This window comes from Balaenoptera acutorostrata, chromosome 8 (assembly GCF_949987535.1).
Source record: "Balaenoptera acutorostrata chromosome 8, mBalAcu1.1, whole genome shotgun sequence".
Classification (NCBI taxonomy): domain Eukaryota; kingdom Metazoa; phylum Chordata; class Mammalia; order Artiodactyla; family Balaenopteridae; genus Balaenoptera; species Balaenoptera acutorostrata.
In genome coordinates this window covers 8,196,044-8,221,294 of record NC_080071.1, presented here as the reverse complement: position 1 = coordinate 8,221,294, position 25,251 = coordinate 8,196,044, and the positions used below count along the sequence as shown (strand labels likewise).

Sequence of the window (25,251 nt, the reverse complement as noted above, 5' to 3'; positions counted from 1 at the left end):
AGCACTTACACTGTGGCAGTTTCATATTTTCATAGTTATCTCTGTAATCCTTTGCAGAATGCGGTCCCCTCTAGAATGTAGGCTCTGTATGTAGGGGTCTCTCTCACTGTCATGCATGCACACTTGCGCACGTGTGTGCGCACACACACACAAACCCCACAGGCACTTTTCTCACCTTTAGAGCTTTAGTTTCTAGAACAGTGTCAGCCCCAGAATAGAATCTCAAATACTTAGTTGAAGTAATAAATGGTATCCAGACTGAGTTCAAATGTGAATTTTATATCAGTTTGTTTTCCTTAAGATTATATGAACCTACATGAACTAGATTTTGTTCAAAGTATATATATAGATAAGCAGAAGATGGTGGTATATGCATTTAATTCACCCCAAAAAATAAATGAATATTTCCTAACATAAATCAAAAATTGGTTTTTCTATCCCAGTCTTAATCAATACTTTTAAAGTTAGATTTTAAAAATTCCATCATAAATGCAGATATTCCTAGTACCACATATTGAGGCTAAGAATATACTCAACTTTATTTAATGAGATTTGGTCATATTCCAGCCAAAACAAATGTTCTCTCCTTACACCACATAGAAGACATAACGCATGGATCTTAGAAATCCGTCACAAATGTCAATATGAATACCTGAACTTCGTATCTTTGGGAAAAGGTCAAATCTCTCTAACAGCTTCTGGTTTCAACATTCTTCACCCACTCTTAAGAGCAAGAAAGGTAGACACATGTTTGGAAGATATAGCGATATTATTTACATTCCATTTAAATGTACAGTACAATGGTCACTAGATGCCAGAAGCCATGATTATCGAAGACTGAAGTTCTGGCTTTTGCACACTTACAGAACTGGAGGAGGAAAAGTGAGGGAAGAGAGGTGAAGAGGAAAGAAGGGAAATTTTGAAAAAGAAGGTAATGAACAACATGGAAGAGATTTCAATCCATTAGCAGCATCTTGATGATTACATTTGACAAGGCTCCACTCCAAAGATTCAGACCTATCTCCCGAGGAAGGGAAAGAATATGAGCGCCCCCAGGACACTGAGAATCTTTTATTTTTCACAGAGCCCGTCCACAAGTGACACTTCCTTTCAGTTTATGATGAGGGTTGCAGTTGTGCTTCTGAAATGATCATACTCTTATAAGCATCAAATCAAAAGAAAGAAATACAGGGAGGAGGAAAACACACCTTATCTTTTAAAGAATCCACATACACCTAAAATACATACCTCAAAAAACATAGCTTTCTTCCTAGCTTTTCTTTTTCAAAATTTCAAAGGCAGGACAAATGCCCGTAACAATAGGGAAGAGTTAGAAAAACTACAATATAAATATGTATTTTGTGGTCTTTGCTAAAACCTGCATTTGAAGTTATACTTCATGGTGGCTGCTTTAGAAATGTCAATGCCAGGACAAACTCAAACTTTCCATAATTTGATCTGTTGCCCAAGACTGATGTGGCACTCGTGTAACTGTTTTTTTTTTTTTTTTCTTTTAAAAAACTATTGCTGATTGCTTCTACAATTTAAAGAATTCCAAATATGAATGAATATTTAGTACACTTTTGAGTGATCAGGGCAAAAAAGTATGCAGGAATTTAAAACAAACAAATGGCCTTTTCCCAACACTGAGAAGAAGCCTCTGGAATTATCCTTAACATATAAACATCAGTAGAAATATCTAGGAAAGTTACTCCTCTTTTTCTGCTTAAGCTGAAGTGAAGATATTCAGTAACCATTTTAAAAATACCAAAGCATGTTGATTGACTTCCTCTACCAGTTAAATTTATTAGCTAATTGCTCAGTGTTCCACCCAATTTTTGTCTAGGACATGAGCTTTCAACTAAATCAAGGAACTATTAAAAAGAAAAGTGAAAATATGACAGTAAGTACTTAGTAAGTACTTAATACAGGTCGACTAGCTACAGTTTTATCGAATGTGTGTTCAATACGTATTTAATGTTTTTTCAAAGTTGCATTTTACATTATTTAATGAAGCTATACCTGGATGACTAAACTGATATTTACCTTGAGATGAAAGTCCAAATTAGACCCACAGTAAAGGAGAGTAAACAGCATCATTGGTGCCGCATGATCTACAGGAAACACACCTCTCCTCTTTTGCTGCTGTCTATGTCATTTGGAGTCTAATTACACAGATTTTCCACAGATTAGTAGTCACACACACACACACAATCTTTAGGAAGCTTACAGTCTATTTTAAAGGAATCAATGACTAGAGTGGAAATATTTTCCTCTGTGAATCTACATGTCCTATATAGTTGGAAGTAGATATTTATTCTAGTTTTCAGTTCCCAGAATTGACTTACTTTCCTTGTAGGGGTAAAAATACATGGTTTAGTGGCTTCTGCATGCACACATACACACCACACACACTTCTGTCACTTACAAGAGAGATACTCTCTGGAGCCTGGAACTCTCCCTTCAGCAACGTACATTTAACCTCCATTTAGGTCAATGAGAACTACAGGCAGGTACGAGGGCCTGGGGAGTAGGCATTTTTAGCAGGTAATTGTTACTGAAACAGAGTGTAGAGAGCACCTCACAGAAGAATCAGAGGTGAATTCACCTTAAATCTTTGCTTTGAGCCAAGAATAACCTAAAACCTAACGTATTCTTTCAAAAAATCTTACTTTATAATACTCAGAACAAAATAAGTTTCCATGAGTCCTCTGTTTCTCATTTCAACCCAGTATACTTTGTATCGTTACACTCAAGAAAAAAATAAATAAATTAACTACTGTAGGCCAAGCAATTTGTTGGAAATTCTCCATTAATCTAGAAAAGTACTTTCTCTCAATACATATGTTCAAAGCACACTCAGATCAAGTGGTTTAAAAAGAACTCTACATTTCTGGATCTCACCTAATTTTGCATGAAAAGTGTAATAAATTTGCAAAATCAGGGAGTAAAGAAAAGTCTTACTAAACATTGGTTGCAACCAGTAGTTTCCAGAGCTATTAATGGATAAAATAAACCGAGTAAGGCCCTTTCTGAGGGAATGGTGGGGCATGTCACAAAATAGTAACAAGAATTGCTTAGGTATTTCATTTATCATTTTATTTATTCAGTTATTCAACAATATTTATTGAGTACTTACTGTGTTTCAGGCAATGTACAAGGTGCTAGGGATAGAGTGATGAGCAAAATGATGTCTTCGCTGAGCTTAGATTTTAGCAGGAGAGACAAGTATTAAATAAATATGGCACAAATAGTTGTGGCGGGATGATATTTTGAAATGTTAACTCATATATTTTCTATATAGTTTCACGGGGCTCTTGGACCTTCCTGATTTAATTGATTAACACCTTCTATGATTTTTACCTCTAGGAAAGGATGCCACAACTTAAATAAATAAACAAACAAACAAACAAACCAAACAAGTCTTAGCTTGGTCCTCATGAAGAAGCAGGAAAATAAAACTCAGGTAATAGAAAATGTATGAATTAATGAATTAGGACCACGATTGTACTCTACGCTGAGAGTACAGTTTCTTGGAGGATCATACTTTGAAAGCTAAGAAAGACTTCCAGCTCCCTGCTTCCTCCTCCATCTGGTCAGGCTCCAAATGAGGAAAGAACAGAAATCCTAGACTGGGTTGGGAATCCAGTGTGGAGAGACCATTGCCCCCTCCACGTGGAGTCTGAGATGCTGGCAGAGTGCAGGCTGCAAGGTGAGTTGAGGCAAGTGGACCTCAGTTGGCTCAGAGAGCTTGTTGCATCTCATGACAGAATAGTTCCCTTGCGCCAAAAAGATGGCAAAGGGCCTCTCAGAGATTCCTGTGTCCCAGTGGACCACGGGCCTAGAAATCTTTTGCTCAGGGATCCAAGAGGTTCTTGGGAAAGAAGGAAGACAGAGAAAGCCACCAGACCTGAATGAGTTCGGCAGGTGTCTGTGTGAACTGGGCATTGAAGCCCAGGTCACCAGACAATTCAGAGGTTCTCCTCCTGGCCGTGACCTTGATCCTCAGGGCCCTTGTCTGAAGCCTTGGCTCTGTGTAAGCCCCTTGGGACTTAGATGCAATCCTGCTAAAGATTATTGTTGCCCCACATTCCCTCCCCTCGTGCATCCTTCTCCCCACCCACCTAGAGTCAGCCAATGACACTGGGACATGGGCCTTTTTCTTTTCTTGGGGACCCACCCATTCTAAACTCTCAATGTTTATTTTCCAACTTTCTTCATGCCCCCAGCCCAAGGAAGTTTTATCTAATGAGCAAGAGGACATCTTGATTCTTTACTTATTGGGTAGTTTTCCAAATATTTTGCCCATGCCTTAAGTTCTTTTGACTTTCCCCAAAGAGCAGGATCTTGAAACCCGAAAGCTAAGACTTTACTTATTTTCACTTTGCATTTTGATGTGTTATCTCTTCCCTGAATTTTCTGGAAAGGACCAAAGGGTTCAAAGGAAAGGGAAAGTATCAGTTAATTTTTTAACAATTTAACCCTCCTCATAATTTTTTATGTATAGTATAATAAGCCATGAATAAAACTGCAGAATTAATGGAGAGTTTAAAATACGGTGAAGCAAACTCAGTATATGAAGGAATTATAAGGAATGAAAGAAGGAACAGAAAAAGAAAATAAAGAAAGTGTGTATTTGTGTTCAAATATGTGTGTTGGACCCGCGGGTGGAAGATGGCGTCTGGGTTCAAAACTGTGGAACCTCTGGAGTATTACACGAGATGTTTGAAAGTGAATTGCCGTCCTGAGGGAAGAGAACTTGGTGAATTGAGGACCACAACTGTCCACGTAGGTTCAATTGGTACTGCAGATGGTTCTTCTTTAGTGAAGCTGGGAAATACGACAGTAATTTGTGGAATTAAAGTGGAATTTGGAGCACCACCAACAGATGCCGCTGATAAAGGATATGTTGTTCCTAATTTGGATCTATCAGCTCCGTGTTCCTGGAGATTTCGGTCTGGACCTCCTGGAGAAGAGGCCCAAGTGGCCAGCCACTTGGCCAGTTCATTACAGATATCATTGAAAATTCACAGATAATTCAGAAAGAGGACTTAGGTATCTCTCCAGGAAAGCTTGCTTGGGTTCTATACTGTGATCTCATTTGCCTCAACCATGATGGAAACATTTTGGATGCTTGTACCTTTGCTTTGTTTGCAGCTTTAAAAAATGTACAGTGGCCTGAAGTTACTATAAGTGAAGAAACTGCTATAGCAGAAGTTCATTTAAAGAAGAAAAGTTATTTGAATATTAGAACTCATCAGTTGCAATTTCCTTTGCTGTGTTTGATGACACTCTGCTTATAGTTGACCCTACTGAAGAGGAGGAACATCTGGCAACTGCAACCTTAACAGCAGTAATGGACGAGGAAGGCAAGCTATGTTGTCTTCACAAACCAGGTGGAAGTGGACTGACTGGAGCTAAACTTCAAGACTGCATGAGCCAAGCACAGTTATAAGACACAAAGAAGTAAAAAAACTGATGGATGAAGTATTTAAGGGTATGAAACCCAAATAAACAACCACCACGTTTTCAAAACAGATTTGTAAAAGCTGTATTTGCTACACTGTGCACAAACCTTTTATACTAAAATAAATATCAAACTACATTCTTCTGGAAAAAAAAAAAAAGGGTGTGTTGGTGAGGTCTGCATGCTTTGATATGACATTGAGTAAATAGAATGGTAGTATATACCATGATGTTATTTGAGATAGATCTTAGGGTTTGAAGAAAGACATGAAAAAAATCATGGAAGTGCTCTGTTGTAACATCAGATTTATTAAATGAAACAATTATAATAATAGGTAAATAAACTTCTAAGCACTGAGATTTTAAGATGCACATCAGTTTTTCAAATCACTATAATAAAAACCCTATATTTTAATTGCATTTAGCAAAATTGCTGAATCCCAAAACAGGCACTGTCACTTCTAAAATCTTCTAAAAACTCCCACAGAGAAAAATACCCACCCCGTCCCAATTCTAATCTTCTCCCAGGGACCTCTCTCCCAAGCTCACTTAGTCACAGGGTATAGATGAAGAGATAGTATGAACAGAGCCAATAATGTGTCACTCATTTTCATTTTATCAAGTTCACTAGTTTTTAAGGTAGCAACAGAAACAGAAGGCCCCACAAGAAAACACCAGAGACTCCTGCTAACTGCCCCTTGATAAACATAACTCATCGAAAATATGTGTGAATATATGACATTTAAAAAGGCAAAATCTTGACTATTCTTAGCTGACAAATTCTTTGGAAGCTTCTTAAAGGAATAAGCTGGCAATGCTCTCACATTTCAACTTTAAAATGAAAGGAATCTCTGAACTTTCCTTCTTTAGCAACAAACTCCCTTAACCCCTTGCCCCACTCCCATAAAGAAAAAAAAAAAAAAAAACAGAATAGGTTAAGATCCTTAGTATACATACTCCCCTTTTTGCCTAGATCCAGGTATAACCTGGAATCTGGATTTATCCTTCATACCTCATTAGTCAAGTTTAATACTTTTATTTTCCTCTTTAGTTTAGATTGCATTTTCTCACGATTAAAAATGGATAGCTGTGGCTTGGAAATGGGAAACTAGACCATCTATGAACTAGAGCAAAGTTGAAGACAACTCTAAATACTTTGAAAATATTTTTGGTAATTCCATGAGCTTTCCTGACAATTGGTTACTCTACCCTCACTGAATCCTGTGGTATAAAGTTACACACCCAAAGTTTATGGTACAACAAAGTACAACTTCAGAGCTAGTAGTAGCAGGTTTTTTTTTTTTTTTTCTTTTCTTTTTTTAATTGAATGGTCTTTCCTAGCAAGTCTAATTAGCTAATAGTGTTATAGCTCTGGAGTAGTGAGTTCATTAAAGGTATTCGGAGTACTGGTCCTGCAAAGCTTAGCTGCATGTGGCTATTGGATCACATATCTACTTTTCTGCCATGTAAGAAGAAAACATCTCAGAATATAACTATTAGTTGGTTTTGTGGTGTTGGGTTAGTGTGCCAGTCTGAGGTTAGAGCAGAGATGGGATCCCAAGCCCTGGGCTTTGTATTATATAGTATTGTATTTTTGATGTTGTACTTAAGGGTCAATTACTGTTTCCATTATAAACCCTGTTTTTCAAGGGTTTATAGCTCACCAATTTTCATTTTGGTATGCAAGCTGCATGAATACACAGGTTTTAAAAATAGCTTAAATTGAGCAGTGCCATTTTTAGATATAAAGCAGTAAAATATACTTTTCATTGGTTTCAGTTTGTTTTGGAAGTTTCCAATCTAAAAGTTTATTCTACCTTAAAATGCAAAAATGCGTGTTGTTTTTCATTCATTTTCATAACAACTTTGATGGTAAAAGGAAGCCAGAGTGGATATCAAAGGACACTTCAAGGAGGAAAACAATTTAAAAATCTTTTCTGTGTGAACATTTGTGGGTAAATGTCATTCCAGTCAATGTTCTTAAAAATCAATAAGCTAATCAATCAATATTCCCTGAGCCTGAGCACTATTTCATGCCACTATTGTGACAGGTACTGTGAGAAATGAAACAGCTCCCTGCCCACAATGTGTCTGAAATTCTAGTTAGAGAGAAATACAAAGACAGTAATATTAAGTATCAATATAACAGCAACATACATGGAAGCATTTAAGTGATAAATCATGTGGCCAAGAATTTAAGAGGCAAAAGCAAAGTAATTCACAGAGTTGTGCAACTTACTGATGCCTTGCAAAAAGAACAAGAAATTCCAATGTATGGTAATTGCCCAGATATGGAAATTTACCCATCTAGGGTCATGCGGTCTTAAAAACTCTTTCCCTGACCATCAGAATTAGAAAATCCCTACTTAAGGGCAAAGTTGTTTTCTCTGCCATACTGAATGTTTCCAAATCATAAAAGCAAATTTTCTCTTGCATTAATTTAAACTAAACTTCTTGAAATGGTCCTCTACACAAGCTATTTTCACTCTGTCACCCTACTCTCACTCCCCAATCTATTCCAGTCTGGTTTCCAGCAGCACTACACAGCTCATACTACTTTTGCCAAAGTTACCAATGACCTCCTGTTGCTGCTGCCAGTGAAGAAGGCTTTGCTTTTCTCTTTCACCTAAATTTATCTCGATTTAGAAGAGGAATACAGTTTTCTATCTTTTGTCTCATAATGACGTTTGTCATTTCTTGTTCTACCCAGCATCCATTCCCCTCCCCTTGCGATGGGCACCTCTCTTTCCCTTTCGGGGACTGCCCCATGGGTGTGGAGTTTTGGTGGGAGATAATGGTTGCTTCCCATCAAGGAAGCTGAAGGGACAGAACCTCCTTCTCTTTTCCCCAGCACAGGAAATAGTGCTGTAGGTAGGACTCAGCCAACTACACACTTTCTCCTGGGACTTTAACGCCTGATCAAGTCAGGGTGTAGGGATGGTTAGACATCATATTCATGGACTGGCAATGACAGAAGACCCCACAATCTTGCTGCATCACACCTGTTAGAGTTCATTCTATGCAGTTCCCCAGATCTCATTTTGTTTTCCAAAACTAGTTCTCCATTTTCTCTTCATTTCTGTTATCTCCAGATATTCTTCAAGTAAATTTAAATTTTGCTTAAAATAGAAAGTCAGCCTCTGCTGCTTATAAACAGAATGTTAATAGGTATAATTTCCAATGTTTGGCTCTTCTTTATAGCTCTTGCAGATTCATTTTCCACTGTCTATTCTTTATATGTTGCAATTCTTCTGGACACTTTTTTATGTCCCTTCTCATTTCACCCTCTGTTACCTACATAGGTTATTTTAACTACTCCCCTGACTTCAACTATCACCCACATGCTAATGACTTCTAAATCTAGCTAGTTATTCCAAATCTCTCCTCTGACCCTCATATTTCTTTATTCATGCCATTTGTTTTTTCATTTATTCTATAAATAACTTCTACTATGAGGCAGATATATGATAGACAATGGAGAAACAAAGCAATATAGTTTTCCATTTAATGATGGTTAGTCTAGTGGATTCCATAATCTTGTGAAATCCATAATTCCATAAACTTTAACCTAATGGATGTCATAGTCTAGTGGATTCCATAGATGCTATGTAATATTCAACAACTCCACTTGGATATCTCAAAAATAGTGAATTCATCATCTTTCCCTGACATCTGTACTCAAACATTTCTCCTACTGGGATCCCCATTTCAATGAAAGTACTCAACTGCTTATACCAGGAACCTGAGCATTACACTAATTTTTCCTCTTCACTCCGTCCCCACCTCTGCACCAATTATTAAAGCCTATTCATTCAGCGGTCTCAATATCTCTAGAATGTGTCCACTGTCTGTCATCACTTTTGCTGCTGCCTTATCTATATAGGCCTCCATTCCCTTTTTCTAGGATCAACACAACACGAGTCTTGGTTTTTATGTCCAAACTGCAGCCAGAGTGAACTTGACAAAATTCAAGCCTATTTGTGATGATATTTTAGTTAAAACCCTTTGAAGACTCCATAATAATCTCAAAATTAAATGTAAACTCTTTTCAAATCCCTTCCTTGTTACATTTCCAACCCCTCACTCATTGGCCTACAAACTTCTCACTCTAGCTACTGAAATTATCTCACATCAGCAAATGGATTGTGCTCTCTCTCAACTCTCCTTCTACTTGCCATATCTTCCCAGTTTCATATGAATTCCAACCAGGCCAGCTCCACTCATTGCTTAGGTAATTTACCTCTCCCTCTGAGGGCTCACTCTTCCTAAAAGACTGGGTTATGCCCCTTTTTACAAGTTTTAAAACATCTTGTTTTCTCCACATCCTAACATTCATTACTCTGTATCATTGATTACCATGTTTTATGGGTAGATTTCACTAGAATGCAAGGCATTTGAAGGTAGAAATCATATCTCTTTCTACATTGCTTTACCCATAGCACACGGCACATGATCCATAAGCATTAGCTAAACAAATGAATCTTAACATTGCATTATCAAAAACTCAATATCAAACTGTAAAAAAATATTTTTTGTCCAAGCTTTAAATACACTGGATTGATCTGACCATTGACAGATAGAGTCATCTATCTGAAAAGTAGGGTACTTATGTTTATATGCTGTGATCTGTTGCATCAGTTATCAGATGACGAAACAGCAACAGGTTCCAGATGTGTCCCTCCAATCATACCTCAGCTGTACCACGCAACACACTATCAATACTTTATTTGCTTTGAAATTAGTATGTTTCTTAAAATATTTTAGAATCCACTAGGATTGGCTACTTAAGGATTACAGAAATCCAGGACCCCAGATATGTAATTACATCCTTCATAAGGATCCTAAGAACCTATTTTTTTTCCATTCCCACTTCCTTATCCTTTTCTTTCTTAACCTTCTTCAAAGGTAAAGAAAAGTGGTCCTGAGAAGAGATCTAGGGTGAGAGAATGTTCTCCCTCAGGTATACATAAAAGATCATTAAGATCTGAAGCTATCTGAGCCCTAAAGCATAAATCTAAAAGATTTATTTTGAGCTGGAGAAGAATAATTGGAAGAGAAATAGTATTGAGTACCTAGTATGTGCCAGGTGTTGCAATGAACTCATATGAGGTAGGTAGATAGACATACAGCCTCAACACATTATAGACCAACACTGTGATACATCAGGATACTTGAGGGTTCCTGAGACCTTTTCAGGGATTCTACAGAATCAAAACTATTTGCACAATAATATTTTTTGCCTTTTTAACCCTCATTCTCCCATGTGTATACAGTGAAGTTTTCCAATGGCTACACACTATTTGATATGACAACAAATTGAATGAAGAAGCAAATATGAGAACCCAGACATTAAAGAGATTTGCTAAAATATAAAACAGTACCACTCTTCTCACTAAATATTTTTGTTTTGGAAAAAGTCGTTACTTTTCCTGAAAAACAGTTTAATGAAATGGTTTGGTTGTTTTTTAAAATAAATTAATAAATACATGTTTTTAAATGTCAGCTTAAATTTCTATTAGGGTAAATACTGATAGATACAACACCCTATTACTGAATGCCCTCGATAATGTTTTAGTAAAACAAGGTTATTGAGACCAAAAAGCTTGAGAATTGCTGACATAGACAGTGGAATAATCATAAGAGAAGGCATCTAGCCATCAATGATACCACACTGAACAGCACTGGAGCTGAAACAAATCCAAGTGTGGGGATGACCAGTTTTGACTTAGTGCCCCATTTTGCCATCTCTCAGTCAGTCTTCCAGGACTGCAGTGCTAGGATAAAGAGAGAATCATAACCAGTACATCCATGTAAATGTAAGCAGTAAGCTTTCAGTAAGTGGTTGAGGACATTCCTTGTAGGACACTACATTGCCCATTCTCTCGGATCATCAATTCAAAAAGCATTGTTATTTGATGCTATGGAAGTCCACTTTATTGGACATAGCTCTACTGTGCATTAAATTTTGTTTGAAGTATGCATAAATTAAAGAAAATCTTTGAGTACTTATCTTTCCCCATTGTGTTTGTAGGTGTGCTGTTTCAGCTAACTCTCAACACTTACTTGGGTATCATGGCAAGAAGGTGTGCAATCAACGTTTGTAAGCTAATCAACTGATTGATTAATTCTTGCCTAAAACCAGAAGAAAGCATCACTTCATTCTTGGTGGACTAGCCTATCAACCATGTAGCAACTTACTTCTATGAGTAGAAGTATTCAACCTCGCTCTTATTCAATGTAACCTTCCCATATTCTGAAGGAGTGAATACAAGGTCAATGCAAGTGTCCCCAGTGCCTTGAGAGAAGATTTTAGGGTTTCTCTTTTTAATAGAATTTTCCTAAGAGTAGCAAAGCCACCATGAAAAGAACAGTTAATGAAACTTGTTTTCTTCATTACCGAACTTAATATAAATACTTCCACATGAATGTTCTTTTCTCTTTTTTAAATTATTCATGAAGTCTATCTTTGCTAGAGTTGGGGGGTGGTGATATACAAGAATAATCTCAGAAATTATTGCAACAGGAGAGAAGTAATATAATAATACTTTAAACCCCAACTAATATAAGGAACAATTCATAATCCCCAAAAAACACAATACAATAAAATTAAGAATGCAGGTTAATCCTTAATTTGACCTACATTAAATAATTATCATGTAGAGGTAAAATCATAGATAATTTCAAGGTCTCCAGAAGACTTCAGCTTAAGTAAATGAGATCTTAGATTTTACATTCTGACATCACTTGCTTTTATCTTTCCCTCTGGTACAAATTCACATCAGGATCCTTTTCCTGTGCAATTAGCAAGATAACTGTCTTACCTAACTGACAATCCCCCTTTTCATTTTGGGGTCTGCAAGCATTTGCCACTTACACTCAGATCATGTTTTTGTGATAGGCCACAGAGCAACTTTCTTTAAAGCTATCAAAGCCTTCCTCATTATCCTTTATGGGCTGTGCAGAAAATATCTCAACTATTAGACATTTAACTGGAGTGCAGTAGAATGGGTTTGCTGGCCCTCTCCAGTTCCTTGGGTAAAAGCTCTGTTCATAATCAGTGTCTGGTTTTTTAAATCACCCTCAAGAGGTTCCTTCCGGTCCACTTCAGTTCCCTTTTTAGTGTCCCACTGATTTTCCAGACTTTAGGAACGTGTCCTTAACCGCCCGCTTTTTCAATGGCTCTCTCCACTGAATGCTAAAGGAACACTTTGATACTTCAGACGTTGAGAAAGGAATATCTTGAGAACTAACACACCATTTATAACAGTACAGTTTACAATAGCATTTCCTGCAGAAAGAAGGTGCCTTCTCAGAAAGAGAAGGATGATTTCTGCACCCCATTTAGTTTCAAAACTACAAGCAACACCCTTGTTTCTTGTCAATAAAAAGGAAGATAGAGTAGAGTAGCAATCACAATACATAAATGATATTATTTGTCCCCAGAGTGCGTACCAAACTGTAACTCACTCAAAGAGCTTGCATGAATTATGAATGGCAGGAAGGCGCAGAGAGGAACTTAGCACAGACCCACCCCACACTGCTGTTACACAAATATTTTATAGGCAGAGAAGCCACATGAACTATGTGATGAGATGGCAAAGGTATATATTTTATGTTTAATTCCTGTCCTGCTCTAAATCTCATTTTAAATAATATAGGGACACTACAGAAGCTGTGCAGCTGAAAATATATTATTAATTAAATTTTAATAGCAAATAAGCTAATCAGGATAAAATCTGAAAAACCTCATGGGAATGGTGGTGGGATTTTCAAAAAGATGTCCCCTTGGCCCCCAAATAATAACAAAAACAAAAGCAAATGAAGAACAGAATACACTGGGTTTTAAACTGTACACAGAAGTAGAAGACAGAAATATAAGGAAACTTGGGCATTTATGTAGCATTTGGAAAGGTAATGGTGGGCACTAAAGGACTCTGCTTTGACCTGAAAGTCAGGGGCAAAGCCATTATTGTTTCTGTTGCCTAGATAAAGGGTATTCATGTTGTAATGTAACATATCGGTATATTGTCCAGTTCTTTTTTAGACTCTGTAATAAAAAATTGTAGTCATTTTCCAAAGAAAAGTCATAGAATGATCAGATCACAGCTCTATAAATAAAAATATGCCAGAGACTTTCAGTCTTGTCTCAGAATACAGTATTCATGTGTCCCATTTTCTTATTTTTTCCCTCTAGCATTTTCCTTGAGGTTTTTTTGAACTAAATAATCAGGAGGAATTGGGAGGCGAAAGGGGGAAAGAAACCTTTTCCTCCTGCAGAAAAAGATGGTTGTATAGAAGAGTTTTTTACATACACACGCGCACATACACACACTCACACATACCTCAAAAAGGAAATAGTTGAGCTGAAACAGAATCATTATCATGAAGTCTGTGTTAGGATAAAGAGGGAAAAATATAAGGGCAAAGACTCATCTGAATGATCCTAGTTTAGGGCCTTACCAAGGAGACAGCTTAAGTTATCTTTGAAAACTGGTGAGTCGCCCTGCTTGGCGGAGTATGAATTGAATGTTCCGAAAGTAACATTTCACAAATAGGGATACCCTTCCATTTCACACTGCTCTTTCTCGAAATAGCAACACCATTTAGCAATATTTCATATCAAGACAATTGCACTGTAGAATTATTATAGCCTTAGTGCTTCATTAAAATTAAAAAAAAGTTAAATCCCTGTTTTGTTGAACACAAGAAATGAATAGTAAATATTGATTTAGAGTGAATGCAAACATTTCCCTAGGAGTGGATAATTACTGCCTTTCTATGCAAAACACTTATATTTGAAGAAGCACTTCACTTACTTTGCCATGCGGTATACATTCTTTAGTACATTTTAAATTATACGTTGTCCTGGACAATGTCTGCTCTATAATTTCTTGTGTCTCTACACCAGAGTCAGTATGTAATTTTAAACTACCAAGTTTCTGCCAACTAGGAGAATAGGCTTAACTCTTTCTCTTTGCTGGGTTCACAAATACTTACACAAGGAGATCTGGAAAGACATAGGACTGATGATCTCAGACCTGGAGCAGTTTGGTCTCTTTTTTCAGGCCAACAGAAATGCCACTAGTAACTGGCCACAGATTTACAAAGCAGAGACTAAATGGAATATAGAATTTACGTACCTAAGCCAGTTTACAGCCCATCTAAAAGATATGCATTAAATAATTAACATTAGAAATTTTCGATGAATCACTAGTGGTTTGAATACTTCTTATAGAAAGGTCTAGTTAAATAAGGGACCATCATACTTTAGAATATATCTCTTGTCAAAATCTTTTATTATTGTAGTTTTATCCCTCTGCCAAGATATTTGCAACATGGCATTATTTAAATTATGTAAAGGAATTCATTTTAACCATTTCAATGTCACCTATGTAGATGGTGATTTCATTCAGCAGTTATGTTAGAATACTTTTAATTGTACAGAATATACAAAGCTTATATTTGGATAAAAATATTAAATAGTACAAAGTTATAAAAGATCATGTATACCATGGTATTCATCATTTTTACCTGTAAATTTGCCATTCACTAAAGTAATAAAAATACTTGCAAAATCATCTCATATTAAAGTACCCATCATTCTATTCTCTGTTTCTATGAAATTGGCTTTTTTTTCCTAAGATTCTACATATAAGTGATAACATATAGTATTTGTCTTTCTCTGTCTGTCTTATTTCACTTAGAATAATGCTCTCAGAATGGTTGCCAGGAGTTGGGGGGCAGGGAAAAGGGGGAGATGTAGGTAAAAGTGTAACTTTCAGTTAGAAGAAGAATAAGTTCTGAGGATCTAAGAAACAGCATGGTGACTATAGTTAGTAATACACTATTGTATACTTAAAAGTTGCTGGGAGTAGATTTAAGCATTCTCATTACACATACACAAAAAGAATAACTATGTAAAGGAATGGATGTATTAATTATCTTGATCTTGGTAATCATTCTACAGTGTATAGCAAATCATCACTTTGTACACTTTTAATATAGACAATTTTATGTCAGTCAGTCCTCAATAAATTTGGAGAAAATTATAAATAAATATGTACATAAATAAAAATTGAAAAGATTAACGTGTATGAAGAAATGAAAGCAAAAAAATGCTAAATCTGGAGTAAAGTTACTCAGTGGGAGATAAATGAGATGAGACCAAGGGATTGTTTATGTGCACAGATTGTTTATGTGTCCTGCTTCCAGAGAATCCTCACATTCATATATTGTGAGATTTAGTCTCATTTGTTCTCTCTGGTTTCAAACTGCATACAACCTCCTACCTTTTGGATATATTAAAGATTACAACATAGGAAAAATGAACTCTAAGAGGAACAAAACAGTTTCAGTGGTTATACCAACTATGAGTGTACTTGAAGAAGATTCATCAAAGTTTCAAGCTTTTGCATGTCATGTAGTGTCTTGTGGCATCCACTGTGCTCTCTTCTGTTTATACCCCCTCCCATTATTGGCTTATTTTAGGCAAACTTGTCTGAACACAGGAACTGCCTGGGGAATTCATTAAAAATGATTCTCAAGACCTTATTCCAGAGAGTCTGACCCAATGAGTCTGGAATAGGGCCCAGGAAACTTTTTTTTTTAATGCTCCAGATAATTTTATGATTAAGTTTGGCAAACATGGTTCTAGACCTTCATCTAACCCGTCCTCTAAACTCAATTTTATTTTTAATCAGTGTGGGCAATATTTTCACTAGCCATACTTGAGGAGGAAAGGGGGAAGTCTACTCTCCAGCCTGCTCAGTGAGAAATATCCTCACTGTTCCTATTTCAGTGTAAAAGGAAAGCACAACTAGGATTGACTTTAAGTCATACCAAAGTAAAACTAATTAATACCAGCACTATTTCTTGATGGAGGTTTTGATAGAGGTGTGTTTTAAGGAACAGGGAGGTCTGAGTTACTCAAGTGCAGATTGAAAAGGATATGGGCACAATAAATTGACGAAGAACTGAGAGGGCTGGATGGAGAGAAAACTGATAAATTACCTAGGTCACAAACGAGACTGAGTTCTGTTCCTTGGTAATATACTAAATCTAATAGTTGTCTGAGAACAGACTTAATCTGCAAAAGACTATGAGGATTGTGCTGATGTTAATTTTTTTTAAAAAATGCAAATGACAACTTAATACTTCAGCAGAAATTATGAATAGAGACATAATTCACTAGCACATAGTAAAAAGCTTAAAAAAAAAAAAAAAAAAAAAAGCTTAAATGCCAGATTTGATCACAACCATGTGAGTCAAATCCAACTTCGACTGTGTCTCTGCAAGTGATACCAAGAGATGTTTTGGAAGAGAATGGAGTAGATATCTGAGATGACAGTACTAAGGTAAACAGCACTGATGAACATCAGAGGTATTGTAACAGTAAATAGTCAAACTTTAAAAATCATAAAGATAGTAAATGGGTATGATAATGTGTTTGACTTTGTCCATTATGCCCCTCCATATTCCACCACTCTAACCCGTGAATTGTGTAGAAATTTTTGGCTTTTTTAGTGTGTTTCTTAGCAGCAGAGGCAGCAGGGGAGCTGTGGGCAATACACACCAAGACTCTTACTAAAAGAAGAAACCCCCAGAACAGGTTCTACAATCCAGCCCTTGACTCCGGTCATTCACCGGTTTCAGAAACTCCTTTATTTTATCTAATCTAAGCTACTACTGATTGCAACACACTTCCCAATTTCCGCAATGTTAAAAGGTGAAAAAAAAAATGTGCATCTTAGAATCAATAATATGTAAAACTCTTAGATAAAAAAAAGTAAAACAACAGACAAATAGCCTCCTGAGGTTTTAATGGTGTTTATCAAAGAAACTCAAAGTTAGGCAAATAAAGTTCTGGGGGAATGGTCCATCCCCAAGTCAATCCCCAGGGCACTGATACCATGTGAGGATGCCATGAGCTGCTTACAATCACTTTGTCACAGCAGGAGAACCTTTGCCCTCTCAGATGAGGTTATGATAAACAATGGACAAGGGACGTCTCTCAGAGCAGATCTCAGAGCAGCCAGATTGGGGACCATGGAATCCTCTCCACCACCAGAAGGAAGAGACCCTGCTGATCTAGTCTAACAGAATATGGCCAACAAATCTTGACCACCGTACAGTAAGTTGTTTCTCCTCCTCTTTTCTAAATGGTAGTCTTAATGGATTTATCCCCTTTTTCCTCTTCCATTGTTTGTGGAGAAGGTAATTGAAAATACCATTTAGCACTCAGTGAATGAACCATGAAATTGTTACATCTGCATCAGACTCCGAGCAAATACACATCCCTCAAAGATTCTGAACTTGGACCTGGGATGCAGTAAGAGAGTGAGATTTGAGTTTTATCTCTTTTGGAAGGGGTAAATGTGTTTATAATATACAGGAAGGTTGCATTATTTTAGTCAAGGGCATTACAAAATTGTTCATATATAAAGAGCATATGTAGAGCAAAATTGGCCACAAGTAGTTACTTGTGAGTTTACATCTATTACCGATATTTGGGGGAAAATCTAGCTTTCGCTATGGGAATTGTCTCTGTGCTGCATCATTTTGATATGTTTCCTCTAGGATTGCTAGCTGTAAGATCACCTATGCTACAGGGCATCTGCCATCATGTGGAGACAGCTTGCCTAGAATGAATCCATCAGAGAGGAAAGTAAATCTTGGAGAGTGGTGGGAGAGAGTAAAAAAAAGTGTGTGCGCGAGTGTGTGTGTGTGTGTGTGTGTGTGTGTGTTTGTGTGTGTGAGAGAGAGAGAGAGAGAGGAGGGGAGAGGGCAGGAGGGAAGAGGAAAAAAGGAAATCAGAATTCCTAGAAACATGAGAAATTATAGAAGAAAGTTCAAGTTGGTCTTCTGTCACTGGCAACTGAAAGATGCCTCATTAATACAGAATAAATTGTCTTGATTCAAATTTCACAATAGCTTTGCAAAGCTGGGGACAAATAAGAAAACTGTTATTGACTCACTGTGGTTAAATCAGTGACAGTGGAAAGAGAAAGCAGATCTCATATCTTACTTCCACGGGGAAGCTGAATCTAAATTTATCACAATACACAACCAGGAAATATCCTGCTAATGAGGTCAATATCAAACAGCCATAATAGCTAACACTTGTTGAATTCTCATCATGTGCCAATCATTACACTATTAATGATATATTTATATTAACTCCTTCCATCCCCTCAACAACCAAATTAAGTAGTTTTACTTAGTCCATTGTACAGATGAACAAACTGAGGCTTAGAGAAGCTAAACAATTTGCCCCAGGTCACACAGCCAGCTGGGATTCCAACCCAGGCTCTTTGCCCTTACTCATCCGTTCCCTTAACCACCATACTCAACTTGGGACAAGTATAGTACTTCCCAAACACCAATGGAATTCTTGTATTTATCTTTCTCTCCTGTCCAAGTCCAGAAAGAGAGAAAAAGTGTTTTCCCTCTGCCAACAATACCACTAACATTGCTACATTGACATTATTCAGCAAATTGCTTTCACTTAGTAAGCATGGTGAGAACTCCCTGCCTAAACGTTAGAGACGGTTTTCCAACAAGCACAAATCCAACTAGAAATAGACCAAAATATTCAAAAGTAGAAGTGGAATTTATTATTATTAATTCCACTTCAAGATTTATTTCAAGACCTGACTGACTGTATGTCAGTGTTGGACACCAGAACAGAATCTAATTAGCCTGGCTGTTATTCAGCATCGATGCTCAGACTTACCCTGCTTGAGTCCTTGCGGCAGGACACGATTTCAGAACGCTGAGTGTTCAAAGGATTGTCACCTCTACAAACAGCGCTCTTAATGTCAAAGGATAAAGCATCACAGTTGTGGGGAAAGTTGTACATCTACCAGGAAAATATTCATCAGCTACCCAGCTGGTCATTCCCTTTGCCTTTGGCTATTTGGACATATTTTAGTAAAGACACCCACAAGATCTCCAATCTTAACTGTAAAGCTTGAGAAGAAATGTCCAGTGAAAGTTGTTTTCAGGTGTAATATAAGAAACTCCTTTTAACTCCTTTGCCTCAAGATTTACATAACTGTAAGGGCAAACAAACCAAACGATAAAAAAAAATATCAGGTACTACAGATTAGAAATGAGAAGTAAACCAGCCGCATGCCAGTTTCTTGCTACAAGTTCCAGCGGATACCAAAGTCAATGTGACTGAGAGAAGACGTAGTGTGGAGAGAAAATCTCCCAGGATAATCAAGGGATATACTTCCAAGTCTATTTCCCCCACAGAACTGTTTTGTTTTCTCACATCAATGAGCTAGAATAAAATGTGGATCCCATGATCAAGCTGGCAGAAGTCATGCTCCCTACCTGGATGCTCGAAAATTGTAAATCACAACTTTACAAGGATTTAACTTTTCCCTTTCCAAAATAATCAAATGTTGTGGTGAGGGGGCCACTAATCATGACAAAAAATATACTGCAAATGCTTTCTTTTGGTGCCAAGTCCAATAAGTTCTCTGAGTGAAATTAAATGCACGATCTTATTCCAAACCACAGCTTCCCTTGGGGATGTGCAAATCTCAAGAGGGGGCTGAAAGGCCAGTTTTATCAAAGCCCAGGGTTACACCCATGTTTTTCAAGTTTTTTTTTTTTTTTCTTTCCCTTTTTTAACTACTGCCTGTAGTATAAACGGCTCAGGCCCCTCTGCTTTCCAGCCTTCATAGTCAAATCAGCGCTTCATACTTTCCACATTCGGCCTCTAAAAAGTGGGCCAGTCCCTGACTTCTCTTAGTTTCTCACAGTTTTTGTTTATTTTAAGAGATTCTCTGCTGAACTCCAGGGAAGGGGGGAAAAAGGGAGGGCGAGAGAGAGCAATCTGTTATGTTGTAAGCAATTACTGGCTCCATCCCTTAGATCTGCAGTATCACAGGAATGAGAGATGGAAAAGACCCATTAGGTCATCCTGTACATCCTGGGCCAGCACAGCGCTATTCCCTACTGTAGATTATCTCTTCTGAGAGTTTTTAATATGTTTAAAGGGAAGCCAATGATAACATGGTTTCACTTTATTTCTTTTGGGGCTTTGTTCTGTCCAGTCTACAACATGCCATTTCTATGGATGGGCCCAGGGTGACTCTTCAAAGGACATTTGACTGCCCATAAGAATTAAAACAACATTTGTGCTTTCCAATAACTATGATCCATAAGTTCAGCACGGAAGCATTCATAAAAACAAATTCTAAACAGCCAACGTTTAGTCCCAGGGATGGAAATGTGACATGGAAAAAACTGTACATAGACATAGTCTATATATCGAGTACATAATACCACAAATACAACTGTGTTAGTGTGCATACACGCTCACATCAAGTGCACACGACTACTCATCATTACCCCAGAGTGTTTCCGTTTCCTCAGAGTTGTGCCCAAATGCTGCGTAATTCGCGAAAATGGGATCCAAAATATTTAAGGTTATGTTTCTCACCATTTTCTTCGGATCTCTCTTAAGTCACGCATTTTAAATGTCAACTTGCATAGGGAAATATTTAATTTCAAAAATACTCCTCCACTGGGGAATTCTTTAGCTCTTCCTTAAGTAGCTTTGTTTTTTTTTCTCCTTCGTTCTTATCCTAAGGTAACGGAGTGTTTTGGTTTACTTTTGGTGTGCCAGCCTAGGTACCCTTAGCTGAGACACTACCAGTCTCATCCCTCAGGAAAAGAAATACAGTGTGAGGGAAACCTAGCAGGAAGAATGAACACATCGTGTGTTCTTAAGTGACTACCGTCTTAATCCATTGGCCTTGAAGGCTATCCGTAGGAGATCAAATCAATATTACTCTTTGAAAGCATACGATTTTGTGCTAGGATCATAATCAATACTGATAGAATGTGTTATTTTTTTCTTATAGCATGTTCTAAGTTATTTAGTATTTTTGAGGTAGAATGCAGGCTATATTTTCATTTGAATATGTTTAATAAGCTGGCCCATCTTTGATATGTGTGGTAGATAAGAATGATTTCTCACTGCTCTACTAGGAGGCAGGGTAGTTTATTAATCAAGAGTCTGCAGTATGGACCCTTTATAGGGTTTGTGATTGTGGGTACTACCAGTTACCTTTCATTTGATCAGTGGTTTATATAATACTCTTCAAGAAAAAGAACCTAACTTATCCCAAAACAAATGTATATGATTGAGGGGTTCACTTTACTCTGTGTAGCTTAAAGAGTACAACGAAATTAGAGAACTTTAGAGGAAGAAAGCTTGGGCTCCAAAACCCATCAGGTTCTTCCCATCCTTGCTGGAGAAGCCGTTGAGTTTTTCCTCCCTTGACAAAGGCTCTTCTCATGACTGTTTCCTAGGAATACTCCTTCCCTTCAAAGATGTCCTCTCTGACCACTCTGGCTATTGGGGATCCCCCATTAAGCCTCTTACAGAACCCTCCTTATTTAACTCTAATAAGAATCAATTATTGCATTGTTCATTTAGGGTTTAGCCAGCTCCCTAAAGAGTTGCATGGTGTTCGAGTTAAGGGCATGGGCTCTAAAACCATCACCCCTGGCTTAAATTCCTGCTCTGCCACCTATTAGCTGCTTCTCTTTGGTAAGCTACTTGTACTCTCTCCCTTACCCGTAACTGGGGAAAATAAGAGTTTCCACTTCACAGGCTTGTCGCAAGGAGTAAAGGAGTGAAAACTTGTAAAGCCCATGGTAACTAACATGTAGTGTGCTCCCAATAAATATCAGGAGCTATTGTTTTAGTATTATTTTCCTTTGTGTTTCAAAGCCTAGTTTAATGCCTGGTACATGATCGGCACTCAATAAATGTGTATTAAAGATATGAAAGAATGGATATTCTGAAGAATGTTCCTAAGGGGAAAATTCCAACAATGGGAGCTGTTGCTCTTTGAGGTCATAAATACCTGTCAGTCAACAAAATTGCTGAAAGAACTTTTAGAAAGATTTTAGAAGTCATTCCATAATAGTGTGGGAGATGTAGCTAATCACTAAGATCTCTTCCAAGTGGAAGATGCTGATATTGATCTAAGGTTGTGCTCTCACCACTTCCCCTCTTTGGGTCCTAGTTTTCTCAAAGATAAAATAAAGGTTTTTGACTAGATCATCTCTAGGGTCCGTCCTGTTCTAATATTCTATGATTCTATATGTGAGCCACCTGACTCTTGTTATTACTTTTTTTTTCTGCAAAAATTCCCATAGAATAGTTTTTCATTTTGCAACCAAAGTAACTTGGTTCAAATGGCACCTGGGACAGTTATTTTACCCCAGGGTCAGGGAGCCCTAACAACTGGTGACTGTGCTGTAGTCACTGCCACTTGGTGACAGGAACATAAACAGTCCATTTCCCATGCCGCCTCTTTCCACTACCATATTCTCTTTCACGTCCCACCTTCCGCAGCAATCCAGACTCACCTCATGCATCTCCAAAGCACAAGAATTCCACCCACGCAGCACTGCAGAAATTAGAGCCAGAAAACCCCCAGTAGGTCATGCAAGCCACACCCCTTCTAGAGGAGGAACATCCTCTCCCAACTAACATTTCAGCTCTCCTTCTGGCTCCAAAATGTGGCCATGCTTTAGTGATTCCTGGATATGGTTTGAATAACAGTTTATAAGCATTCTGGGATCCTTTGAAAATAAAGGTTCCATATAAAGTTATCTTACTATTTTGTTTATTATAAAGTGGTTTTGTTGTTGTTGGTTGTTAATCTTCCTGGGAATAGTCACAAGAAGATTTCTCAAAGAAGAAATTGTACCAGCAAGCCTTTGACCTGATTTTTATCAAATCTGATAGCCAGCCATTAAGAACCTAGCTGATTAAAGCCCTGATTGCCCTGTTGTAAATGTGCAATAAAAAAATAGTTTGGAAAACAATTAAAATATTATTTAAAGTATACGTGTTAATTATTGCTAATATATTTGCTCACATTTTCCTCAAGTTAAATTATATATTTATCATCAATGTAAATTCTGTTTATTTTTAATCGTATAACAATGCTTTATTGCCTTTGGATATGAAGTCTTATAACTGTTAATTTGCTAAACGTTCAACATTTTAAAAATGTTTGCCTGTTTCATTGTGCTGAACATACAAATCCAACTTATTACTCCAGGTGACAAGAAAGCCAGCTGATGAACACAAATGTCAAACACCACTGGGGATTCAACCCAAATCCTTGGCTACTATCCAGCCACTCCTCTGGCTCATAGACAATTTCATTATTTCCCTGTTAGAAAGGGAACATGAGGGTGGGAAACTGTCCTAGATGACACAGTAAGTAGGACTCCGCATTCTCTACTTAAGGCTTTCTTCTCTTGAAGAGCTTAAGGCAAATAGCCTAGGATAATATTTCTTTTTACCATACACACAAACAAAATTCACATTACTGTACCCATTTTACAGAGATGAAAGCTTGATTGTAGAGAAATGGGGCCACTGGTCATTGTTACCCAAATCATAGTGGAGTCAGAAAAGCCCCAAAATCTGTCTCCTAAGTGCTAATGCATCTTCATATCCAAATGACCACATTTTCTTAATGAATCACTAGTAATAGGAGCTACAAAGCACTCCACAAAATGTAAAATGCTATTAAAATGTATAATAGGCATAAAGTTCTGAACTGGGATAGTTTGTTTTCTCCATCTGAAACTATATTAAAAAGAAGAATTATTATAAGGAATGGTACTAAAAACATATTATTAAGAAATTGCTGTTATTTAAGATAATATAATAGGTTCCATATTTATCAATGTTTCATAAACTAAAGATAATTTCCTGAATTTACAAAAGCTGCTATTCACATTGGAAAGCTCTGGATAATTGCTGTCTATCTGACACAGGAATAATAATGCAGAAGAACCCAATTGTGGGCCATAGTTGGAATAAACCTCAACTTCCAAAACTTTCCAGTGAAACAAACCCCAGAGAGGGATAGAGACAGATATATACCACTGCAAGATTTCAAATGTCAAGTTTTCAGCAAAACTAGAACAAGTTTTCAAAATAACAAAAAAAGGGGCTCAAAGGATAAATAGCTATTGAAGAGAGTATTAGGAACACAATTTTTGGATCAGATTAGGAGGACATAGAATGGGTATAAACTAACAGAAAGTATTTTAAGGTTATATTGAATATGGGGCCAAGTGAAAAACAAAAGGAATACAACAGGTTCATCAGTTTTAAAACCTTAATGATAAATGAATGAATCAGTGTGGGAGGATGTCAAAATTTCCTTAAAAGAAAGCATTCTGCATAAAAATGCAGCAATTGAAGGCAATATAAAAACACCAGCATTTATGCCATACTCACCAAGATACCTATTTATCCATTTAACACATCTGCCCATTTAAACATAGACACCACCTCATGGTGAAAAACACTATTAATCTAGAATTTTTGCATTTTAGGGGCTAACATTGCCAACAAGTCTCATTTCAAGTTCACTTTGAGTGATGAAGACCTTAGGAAGGCTGCCTGGATCACTGCTTTAAGAATTTGGAGGCCTCACCTGGCTCAGTGGGAAGAGTCTATAATCAATTATTGTTGCCTGTCATGGCTGTGGGAGAGGAAAATCCAAGCCCACTTGCCATTTCTTTGATTTTCTGATCCAGTATAACCCTCTTCACTTACAGCTGAGGAATCTGAGGCATTGGTGGGGTGCGGGGTTACATTTACGAATAAAGAGCTGGAGTGATTGGCCTAAGGGTAGACTGATATTGAGTTGGTCTTCTTTGTAGAATCCTGATGTCAAGTTCCCTGCCCTTTCTTTCTACCAATTGCATTCTAAATTCTGATTGTTT

General features: G+C 37.3%; 1 pseudogene; it reads left to right on the top strand.

Moving 5' to 3' along the window:
• Positions 1-4,674: 4,674 nt before the first annotated feature.
• On the top strand, positions 4,675-5,514 carry LOC103001841 (exosome complex component RRP43-like; annotated as a pseudogene).
• The last annotated feature ends 19,737 nt before the right edge of the window (positions 5,515-25,251 follow it).